General features: G+C 31.7%; 1 protein-coding gene across 1 annotated transcript in view; it reads left to right on the top strand.

Annotated features, from left to right (window-relative positions):
• The window catches only part of KLHL1 (kelch like family member 1), a 438,469-nt gene that overhangs the window by 172,681 nt on the left and 253,452 nt on the right, over positions 1–12,336 (top strand).

The raw sequence follows: 12,336 nt of genomic DNA, 5'->3' as shown, positions 1-12,336 counted from the left end.
TACATAAATAAGTAAATAGTAGAACCTGGGAGAGAAACAGGGTGGATACAAATTATTGAATAAAAATTTGTTTATGACCATGTTTGCTTAGGAAAGAAAGGAGATTCTAATTGTCTTTTCTTTTGGAAATGATGGGTTCAAATAACTTTTTCCTTGAAATGTCTTACTTTAATGTAAAAACTTTCACAGAATGTTTAATGTGGACTTAACAAATCATTTGAAATGGACAATAGATACTTAGAGTTGTGCAAATGATATTTTTGAAGTTTTTTTTTTCTGATCTACTATGTTGACATCTTCTGTTGATCATTGTATTGTGTTATTGGTGCATTCAAATAATTTTGCCATTGTAGCAAATATTTGTTGAATTTTACTCAGTATGCAAGTATTAATTGTATATGTAGAGAATAACTAACAAATCTATGTATTTGCCCTCGTGAAGCTCACAGACCAAATGAACAGAAGATGTAGATGAGGACATAAATGTGATATAATGCCAAATGTTAAGAGAGTTAGAAGGCGTAAAACACACAGAGCATTATCAGGGCTTACACTTTTTAATAACTGTTTACATTTAGCCAGAAGAGGAGGACATAAAATCTTGTGAAAGAAACCAACGCAGACAGTATATATTGATGGTTTGTTTTATGTATTATTTCTTATAGATGGAATGTGGTTCATTTTACCTAAATTCTTAATACTAGTGTGAGATGAAGATAGACAGGTTCTGGCCTAGTTATCAAAGCAGCAGGAATGTAGTTTAAGGAGTTTTATTTTTACAGCATTTCTGCTAACAGAAAAATGAGATGACATTGTGAAGATCAGACACTGGAGCCCAAACACCTGGGAACGAGGAGGACTCTGTCCTCTTTAAGGATTTCACTTATACTGGAGAGGGATTTGCTAACACTAAGATAATACTCAGTAAATAAGCTTACTGGGAAAAAAAAAAAAAGTTCACATACTCTGGCTGCTTAATCTCAAAGTATCAATGTGAGGAAAATACTTAGACATTTTTTGGTCTTACCAGTTTTAAAGTAATATTTTGATGGAGAAAATCATACTAGACAAAGTTAAACAGGTAAAGAAGACTTTATTCAAGGATATTGCATTAGGAGAGAGACCCAAACTCAGTCTGAAGTTTACTGAAATGAAGGAAGGGAGGATTTTTAAGTGCCAAGGTCAGACGGAGAGCACAGGCCCATCTGTGTTTGTTAGTTGGTTTTACTAAAGAAAAAGTAAACTTTCTCATCTTTGCACGAGGATAGTTTTACAACTTGAAGCAACGTGTTCACCCAAGTTAGGCTTCTACTGTCCTCCAGAAACTGAGGCATAGGGGAGCTATTTCCCTTGATGTTTACATTTCAAAGATGTGATGTTCAGGCCTTTGGGGAAAAAAAAATTACTGGGTTGTAAAACTAGCAAGAGGTTTTTAAAAAGACTTAACATCTCAAAAGATTAGAGAAAAAATTACAATTCCATGTTTTTTAAAATGAGTAGTCTGAAAAAAGAAGGGTCAGCTTAGAGTCAGGAAGAATTCTGTCCAAAGTTTAGTGAAATTGAGGCAAATACTAAGACCATCTTGGTCAATTTCAATTTGCATACAACCTGAAACAGTCATATGGAGGAATAGATACCTCTGAGCCAAGAGGTAGCAAGCATAATTACATTATTGTTTCCTGGAAAGGGAAGAATCATGAAGCTAACATTTTAGGAATCCTTTCAGCAACTAAAAGACATAGATCTAAGAACCTAACACTTCCAGGCTCTATGGTCTGGCAGTCTTGCATTTCCTGTGTGTAAAACTAGGTCAAAAGACACTCAACATCCTGCTGTACAAAGTTGGAAGGTGTTTCAAAACTCCCTACTGAATATAATGACCCAGATTTGGCTCTGCTTTGTAGAGGGCAGACAGGATACAAAAATGCCTCTCAGCTGCCACTACCACTTTGGCCTGTGCTCCAATACCTTAAATTTTTAGTTGTGAGTTTACAGAAATGTGTTAGATGAGGAAAATATTTATGGGGTGTTATTGGAAAAATTGCAGGCATGGCATAAGACAAGTATCTTGCTTTTTGTCATATGCAATGTAACAAATTATAACAATAGAAAAGGACGAGTGATCAGCTGCGCAGAAAGGGAAGCATGGGAGGTAACTGCACTATCTACCTAACTCAACAGCTAACTAATATCTAAGACTTTTCTTTAAGGAAAGCTAAAAATAAATATATCCCAGAAAACAGAAAAAAAAATGAATGAGAGGGAATAGATGTAAAATTCCAGCTATTTAAGAATATATATATTTTTTAATCTTAAGATTTGAGAAGCTTTGGTGAAACTAAGGAGGATCAACTATGTCAATGATTGATAGTTAATTATTAGCTCTAAAAGCAATGTGTTTAATAGAGATAGGTCAGAGTGTTTTTAAATGATTTAAATGTATAATATTTTATGAACTCGGAAAAATGTGTAAGATTTGAAGGAACCAGATGTAGGTAATTTATCTTATTAACTTAGAAATTAAGGACAAAGTACATGAATAAAGCGGGCTTAGAATGAATGTTTGAGATAAGCTTCAATGATTTTAGTTTAATAGTGTTTGATTGAAAAAATAATCTTTTATAGAATTTTATGTAGTAAAAAATTGTACGTAGTAAGATATGGGAAACACTCTATTTAACTCATCCAACATTTGTTACCCGTAGTCCAAAAAATTAGATGAGAAGCAATTAGATCAAGTTCTTCAGAGAAATTCAGTAAGAACTAAAACAAACATGTAGGCTTTTAATATTATTATTATTATTGTTATTACTAGGTAATTGGTAAAAATGGCCTTGGTATCATTGAGAGACAGCAATGGTGATAACAGTTCAAAAGAAGTTTTCTTGAAAGAAAAAAGTATACTCATGAAAAGGTTAATACTTAGCAATACGTACAATAGAGTAAAAATCCAGTAAGGTGTTTGTGTCAAAAGAATTTTAAAAAATAATAATTCTTGGAACTATTTGGGATAATAACGAGGTTGTGAAACAATGATGACTACTTTTAAGGTATGAAGTTAATTTCTTTACTTAAAATAAAAGACACCATAAGGTCAATTTTTCCCACACTGTAACAGCTCAGAAATGGAAAGAACATTTACACTGGTGTTAGAGAAATTATGATATACTTAATATGAAGTTCATGTCATTTTTCTAAATTCTTAATTAGCAGTATGAGCAATTTCAAATTTTTTTCTTTTAAGGCTTTCTATTGGGTTTTCTTCATCGTTTTCTGCTAGAAAATCTGTCTGTGATCTTAGCCATTTGTAAAGAGCAAAGGTCCATTTTTGGCAACAGTGTGTGTTTTAAAGTAGTGCTGTTTTATAATTGGTATCTTAAATTGTAAATAAAATACTTAGTTGGAATTCAGATTGTATATCAGTACTTATAAAATTGTATATCAGTTTTTCAAAATCAAATCATAATTCTGCTAACAATGTTTGAGCACTTATGGCATGAAGAGAGTCACAGTGTGTATTAGAAAAAGATACCATGTAAACTATATATATCCATGCTCCTTAGCTTGCAATGGATTTATCTGGATGTGCTACCTTCTTTGTCAGTCAAGGAATACAGTGAATGCATAACACTTTCATGCCATCATAATGTCCAAAAATTGAAAATCAAACCCTGATAAGTCAGGAACCATCTGTATAAAAAACTGGTAGAATATAGTTTAAAATGTCATAAACCTTTAAACCAATTTGGCAACGCACAGGATTATATGGAGCAGGGCGTAATGTAAAAGTTCTTTACTTTTGTTTTTAAAAGTAGCAAAATCTATGTATCACTATACACTTTTTGGCATTCTCAGTTTTGATGTGTCAAATTGACTTAAAAACAGCTTTGTGAGCATTTTCCTATGCCTAATGCATCTCCTGTTCTGTAGTTCCATTTTTCTATTAGGTTGAATAGAAATGAAAACTGAGATATTATTCATTTAATCTTCAATAAGCCTTTGATTCGGGATAGTGAAGTTGAAGTTATTCAGTAGTTATTCTATGAATCATCCTCAGAAGCATGAGGTCAGAGAAGAAAAGATAATTAGGCCTTACAATATCTTACGTTCAAATCACCTAGAGAGGTAGCAATGTCTAGAACTTCCGATATTCCATCCTGAACATTATACATTTTACAGAGGAACGCTTTTCTATGCTAAGCATGTGCAAAGCAGAAAAACTAATTTTTTTGAGAATTACATATTTCATATTTCAAATAAGCATTTATAAAATCTTCTTGAGATAGATCACAAATGTGTTGGTCTGCTTTAAATTTATATGGGTACACAGATATATATTCAAAGCCTCTAAATTTCTTAATGCTGCCCAATCAATGAGGTAAAAGTTACCTTAAAATGATCAATAGTAAGTTGTGGACTCTGTTACTGGAATAGGAACGTCAGAACATGAATTGACTGGTATTGTCTCTATCAGATTTGTGTACTTTTATAGAGTATCAGTTGTGACAGGAGTTCATTGAAGTGACTCATAGCTGTCTTGCTCTCAAAATAGTTGGAATAGCTTAAACCGACTCTCATATTGCTATACAGTGGTTCAGTTCAGGTTTGGTTCATAGTTTCTCCCCATCTAATGCTAGCTCCCTTTAGGTAGCAATGGTGCCTGACAATTCAAGTGTATTAATGCCTGACGGTCTTTGTCCTGTGAATACACTGAACAACTCTCAAGTTTTACTATATTTATATGTCTACTATGTACTATGCCTTATGATGAGGTCTGAAAAACAATATGCCGAATTGTACGTGTTCCTTGCCTTTAAGGGTCTTCAAATTTATCACTAAATACAAATTTTTGTTATCTTATTTTGGTATAAACATACCTTTTGAGATATATATATATATAAACTATATATTTGATATATATTTGATATATGTACTATATATATACACACACACACATATCGCCTAGTATTTCCTCATTTAAGAATAGAACCAAATTTTGAAAACAACAGATATTGATTTTGAATCCACTTGCACACACATTAGGATTTGAATCACAACCAAAAATGGATGTTCACATTTTGAAAAGAAAAGAAAAACTATAATATATTTGAAAAGGATGCACTGAGGTTCACTGTATTTTTCAGTTGCTTTTAGACTGATAGAAATTTCCTCCTAGTTTATCTCTTACATAGTCCCTACTATCCTGACATACTTGAAAATATACTGTGTTCATTGATGTGTAAGAAAATAGAGTTCTAACAAATATGGGAGATGGAATTGCAAGGTTACTAACAAAATGTCAGTTCCTGTAGAGAACTGATAAGGACAAAGTTTAAATAAAGGAAGCTGTCCATCTAGTAGTGGTATTAAGAAGAGGGTTAGGAAATTAAACTGCCAAATGGCAGACCTTTAATCATATTGAAGTGTTAACTTCCTTGTGAAAAACGGTTGTGTGCCACTGAAGTTAATTACAGTCTTCATACATGCTAAGAAATGTTAAGATAGCTTCTGCTTACTGCCAAACATTTGAATGAAATAAATATACACACATAGGGGCTGAGATATTTAATGTCCTGCTTTAATATTAAAAAGTGTATATCAACCTGGACTTTACCATTTAAACTCCTTTCAGAATTTTTATTGTAATTAAAAGTAAATTATTGTTTCATTTTTATTACTGGTTTAATTCAAGTGGCATGAATTATGCAAGCACATTACGACATTATTAGTTTTAAACTTAAGGCTTTTAATAGATGGAAAATTCTATTCTTGATTTACGAAACTGAGTCTTCAAAGACTAGTTTTATGTATTATTATTACCCATTGTTTAAAAGTATAGATTTAAGCAAATTTCAGAGGATGTTTAAACAACCTGTATATTCAATTAAAAAAGTAATGAAAATAAAATCAATAACATAATTTGTATGTCACCATCAAATCCTTACCTTTCCATCATTTTAGCAGGAAACCTTGTTTCATTTGTGTGTATATATGTTTAAAATTGTGTGTGTGTGTGTGTGTGTAAAACATTGAGTACTATCATATAAAACGAATTTGGGAAAAAATATTGTGCCAAAATAGACAATAAAAATGATTTCTATTTTGTGACTGTTATGAAGCTTTTTATTGTTGTTATTGAACAGTGTTTTGGCTTTGTGCCATGAGGCTTAATAGAGAGACTGCAAAAGAAATAGCTATGTGACTTTTAATATTTAGGAGTAAGGGTTATGTATCTATCATAGTGTAAGTCACAGTTATTTTCTGGGTTTCGAAGTAAGAAAAATCTCTCGGGTCCCATAATCAACTTTACTTTCTTAAACAATCTGTTTGGATTTTATTTTTCTGTTGCTCTCAGTCTTATAATTGTTTTCATTTTCCTTTACTTTGTTAAAAGCTGGGAATTGGATCATTGAATTGAATTCAGTCACCACTCTTCCAAATGTTCAGGGTACCTGCTATGTATTTTCCTACTTTAATCATAAGGTTCACTATATTTTCTTAGGACTTTTCCACCTGTACTTTGAAAACACTTATACACTTTATTCCTTTGTATTTGTAAGTGTGGTGTGTAGAATTTGATACTAGATATCCAGGACCTATTTTGACCTTCCCTTGAATTGATATGCAACTACCACTCAGTGTGATGTGGGCAGCCCAAAGTTCATTCTGATTCTTGGACATTTATTCTAATTGGCATGCACCTATTTCTTGCTTCTTATTAAGTACTTGAAATATCTCTTGGGCTTCCCCACTTTACAGTTACGGATCTTGGTCAAATTACTTAACTTTCTGAAGTCTTAAGTTTCCTTAAATGTAAGAAAGGGAAAATAATAGTCTTTAAGTGAAAGGGTTACTTTAAGAAGTAAACTTGTAAAATTAAACTAGTTTAGCATAAAGTTTAGCATGTAGCAAACACTCAATTATGATGATTATGCAGAATATGTGATTTTATAAGTTCAAATCCTTTGCACAATCTTTCATAAGAATAAAAATAACATCTGAGAACTGGGAGCATATATTCACTTTGCTTATCAATCATTTATTAATTTTGAGTCCAATTTATTATATGTTTCAGCATTATAATGTGTTTTTTAATTCATATGTATGATTTGGTATACCTATATAATGGTGCATTTTTTAAAAAACCAGCTTATAATTGTGCTACCTTGTGTATTTGAGATGGATTTTTATTGTGTATTATATTCATGATTTTGTCATGTTTTATCTTAATTGGTCCTTACAGCAATATTCTGAGATAGGTAGGTAGTCAACATCATATTGTCAGATACAGAAATGGCACCTTAGCTACATGTCAACAAAATTATTATAAGATGTAAAATAATGGGCTAATTTTTCCATGGACATTTTGACATCTTTTCTACTAGATCTAGAGTTATTCAGCATTCTGTCTGCTTAATACGAAAGGCAGTGCTACTCATAATTACTTATGTCATTGCCACATTGAGTGAAAAGCATGACTTTCCATTGACCTAGTAACAACTGCCATCATATATATTTTTTCTTACAATTAATATTGTTGTATATCAAATCATGAGTAGCCTGAAGAAGTTATATAGATGATACCCAAATGGAGAATTGTGATTGATGCTTCTTGGCACTATTTAAAATGTCATCCTCAGACTTGCACATTCATAATTTCATAATTTTAAGTTTAATTTTATTTTATCATATTTATCTAAAGATGAATCATAAAAATATTACAATATTCAATTAGTAGCATTTTCCAGAATTTTCCATGCAAATCTTAGCTATGCCTCACAATATTCAACTTTATCTTATAATTTAAGCAACTGAAGCACCAATTTCCTAAATGTTTTTAAATAATACTTTTATTTGAAAACACTATTTTACTTCCATTTTAACTATTTGTTAATATCTTCCATTTAAAGTTTGGTAGAGCTGATATGATTTGCTGATAGTGTGGGGGAAAACAAGCAAATAAAAACAAGCAAAACAATCCTGTCGTTGCACCCTTCTTAAGACTTCTGCAAATTACCATTTTGCCATTTTTAATGAAGAGTTCACTTTCCCATTATGCTTGGGAAAGGATGCTTATAATGGGAACACTAAGCACTTTAATTTCAAACACTTTGTCTCCTTCAGTTGAGGGATATTAGTGCAATCCAACCAGGAATACACATTTTAGCCGGAAGTGGACTGCATGCTGAAGACTTTCTGAAGGAATACCTTGGTCACTGATTCCTTTGGACTGTGAACTTGAGTTTTAGTCTCTGCATATTCTGGCTATTATTGCACTCCTGTCACAATACTCAACCAGAGAAAATGTCCTAGTCAAATGGCACTTACATGAGTCTGATGAATCTGTCCCACCTCATATTTTTTTCTCTACAGAAATGTTTAGGTGTGGTGAGAGGAGAGGATAACGCAAAATAAAAGGCAATAAAGAAATTCTAAAGACTGGTAATGGGATTCAGTCTTACAAGAAAAATATAAAAACTATTTTGCATTCGTCTAAAATATAAGTTTATTCCTGATAGATCCATGCCTGAAAAATGTAAATACTACTTGGAAATATATGTCATTAATTATTTTCATGTATTTTCCTGGGCTATGCACTCTGCTTTCTGATTAATGAGCATTTTTGATTAACTGACAAATTTGACTAATTCAAAAATGATGTAATAGGACTTTTTGGATTATTTTTATGAATTACTATTTTACTTGCCAAATTCAGTTAAACAAAATATATTTAGAACCTTATAATCAAACCCCCTTGCTTACATTTATTTAACTTGTTTTCCACATCTTAAAATGGCTTCAAAGTGCACTATCCAAGTGGGGAAATAACAGTTATATGACCTATGACATAACTCAGTGTGCTGGGTAGTGTTTTCGGAAAGAATTTCATACTTATCGGAAATGCTGTATCTGTATGCCCCGTTGGTAGCACTCTGTAACTATTGCACTTCCAGTTCACTGGGGCTAAGAAATATTGATTTTAAATATGGATTGTGAGATGTGAAGCTTTCAAGAAAGGCATGAATGTTCGCAGTCAGAAAATAAAAGTGGTGATCTCTAAAAATGACTTATAATGGTAGCAGCAAGGTAAGGAGGTAACATATGAAGCGTATTTTGGAAATCAAATAGAGCCTCATAAAAAATTACCTGTTAAACAAAAATAAAAGAATCTCTATCAACACAGAAACTCAAGAGTGAAGAGGAAGAGGGTATGGTGGACTCACAGAGGGCAGGATGGTAGAACTCACAATCTGCACAGAATGTCAGATAAAATATATCAAAACTGCCAACATTTTTCTTTCTACATCAAATCCACCCAAGTTACTGTATAAAATATTTAAGCATCTCAAGATGGAAGAGCTCTGCAGATAACTTCAATATAACCTGGTTCTACAGAAACATGCTCCTACTGACATACTTACCCCTTTCTATCTCCATTCTAGTTTCCTGATGAAGTAGAGTACAGCAAAAGAAAACAAATTCAGCTATTTACATAAGCCACCAAGTTATGGCTTTTGTCCTAGTTTTATTTCTAAATATCCATGGTGTATAAGACTTTATAAATCAAACAGAAAATACTTGGAAAGACATTCAAATTCAAATAAAAACACCTATGGTATAATTTTCACAATAAGTAAATGTCTTAAAACTCTGTTTGTATTCATAGAAATGACATACCAATTAGTTTTTCTTCTCAGTCACCAAGACAAAGAGGTAAGCATAATCAGTTATATTACAAACTAAAGGCAAACATTTTCCTCACCATAAACATGGGTGTTGTTATATTAAAATCTGAGAGAAATATTTCATTTGAGTATTTATACACACACACACACACACACACACACACACACACACACCCCACTGTATACGCTACTTTAGACATCTTCACTATTTAGCCAAAAGTGGATATAACAATGAATTATAGAACTGTTGCTTCTGTTGGCTGATTCAAGTTCAAATTATTTTGTCCAGGAGCACAAGTCTCAAATAATTTCACACATTAAGCAACAGAATATTTAAATCTGAAAATCAAACTCAACTGAGTTCAAAGTACAATTAATTTAAAGGGAATTGAATTGTCTCTGCATGTTCTACATAAAGGTATCCTAAATTAAAACAAGGACCAAAAGGACATATCTGTGATAAGTCTGGTGCTTAGTTAGACACATTATTTTACTTAAGTAAAGATTTAAATAACTTCTGTGACCATGAGTTAATCATTTTTTTTTTTTTTCACTGCTCTTACAACCAAAATTTCCTCAAGTGTTGCATGACATGCTATTTTAGGTTAAACTCCATAGAAAGTAGTAAGAGTGGGAAAAAAATCTATGGAGTTGATTAGGTACAGAGTCATAAAGTATAGTAAATTTGAAGATAAGACATGTACTCTGTTGTTAAAGTTGAGGGAGCTTAACACCTGTGTATCGATGTGAGTCAAGAGAATGTTGCTTTTTCTCTGAAAATGATTCCTTGTTCTTTTCAAATGATGGATATATAATTAGAGTAGCTTTAAAGCAATTTAAGTAAATTTGAGCTACTGGCATGTTTAATTCTTACCTATCACACAGTGGACTTTTATAGGAGTAAGGTGGACAGATAGAAATTAAACGAATAATGGCTTGGATTGTCACAGCTACTTTTGAACTGCTCTTTGCATAACTTTTTCTCACTTTTTAACAGTTTCTCTTGAACTCTGAGATGTATTTAGTACTCAAAAAACAAACCATGTCTTTCTTGCGACTGGAAGGCATGTATGACATGGTTTATAGATTAGTTCTAGGATTATAGAATTTCATAGGTAGAACTTGTATTCTGTTTTCTAAAATCAGTTTGCTGTAATTTTTAGAAGATAACTAGGATTTTAGAAGATAACTAGGACCTGAGAGAGAGGAGGCCAGAGTGCCAATAAGTTGGTACAAGTTGGCAATAAGGAATAATTTGATGATAGCAAAATTCTAAATTGCGGTAAAATTTAAATTCCTTTAACTGTTAAAAATATGTGTAAATTGCCTAAACCAAATCCTTTTAACTCTCTTTCCTTTTTTGAAACATTTATTCAAAAAATTCTATGAAATGATTGATATAAATAATTAAATATACCAATAAATGATGGGGAACAGACAAATTTCCCATGTAGAAGAATTCGAAAGTATTTATGCCAGTTATTCCATCCTTATGGAGATAGAGTACAACTCCCCTCTCCTTAAGTGTAGGCTGTGCATAGGGACTTTTTTCCAGAGAATACAGTATGTAAAGGTAATAAAGAATAACGTTACAGTGGAGAAACCTGACATACACTACCTCCACACATGATCAAGATGACTGTCACCAATGATAAGTCACATTGATAATGTTTCTTTAATAGCATGTGATGAGACAGAAACTTCATTCATAACCCCAGTCTAATAATAATCAGCAAAATATCAATTGAGGAACATTTTATGAAATATTAAATTAGTACTCCTCAAAACTGTCAAAGTCATCAAAAAAAGGAAAGTCTGAAAACTGTCACAGAAAAGAGTTGCCTAATGAGACAGAATGAGTAAATGAGATGTACTATTCTGTATGGTATCCTGGAACAGAAAAAGGACATTAGGTAAGAAAAGAAAAAAAAAATCTATGAAATGTGAATGGAGTACAAATTTTAACTGATAGTAATGTAACAACATTTGTTCATTAATATAACACATATATGCATGTAAGATGTTAATAATGGGGGAAACAGGTATATGTTATATGGAAAAATCACTGTACTATCTTCGCAATTTTCTTGTAATCTAGAAGTATTTTCATATAAAACTATATTTTAAAAATACCTATGAGTTACTAAAAATATCAATTTTGAAGTTTGAATTTCTAGAGTGACATTGACATTGTTTCTCTCTTTTTCAATTTAACAGAATGATGATAGATAAATTTAATTTACTTTGTGAATTTTATAGGCAGTTTTTGCACTTGTCTGGTAGAATGCACATTTCTAAAACAATACTTTTGGAAATATGCATTTCTAATATAACATATTTTGTAGATGAAATATAGATACTCTGTGCATTTGTTAATAGGGGATGATGTGTCTAATAAGAAATAGAACCATATCAATACATATTCTTCTATAAACTTCACTTTTTCCTTCCCATTCTATTTTATATATTTTTATGTCAATGAAGTACAAATTCAAATATCTTATAGAAAAACACAGTTTAAGTCTACTCATACATATTTGGAAGATTTAGTGGCCTTAGCATTTACTTAAGATATAATTGTGGATAAATGTAGCACACCTTATTGGTACTCTATTCAAAAACTATTCCCCGTTTAGTCCCCCAGTTGAAT

Source organism: Macaca mulatta, chromosome 17 (assembly GCF_049350105.2).
Source record: "Macaca mulatta isolate MMU2019108-1 chromosome 17, T2T-MMU8v2.0, whole genome shotgun sequence".
NCBI lineage: Eukaryota > Metazoa > Chordata > Mammalia > Primates > Cercopithecidae > Macaca > Macaca mulatta.
The sequence above is the reverse complement of the archived record's forward strand: the minus strand, read 5'-3'. Positions and strand labels throughout refer to the sequence as shown.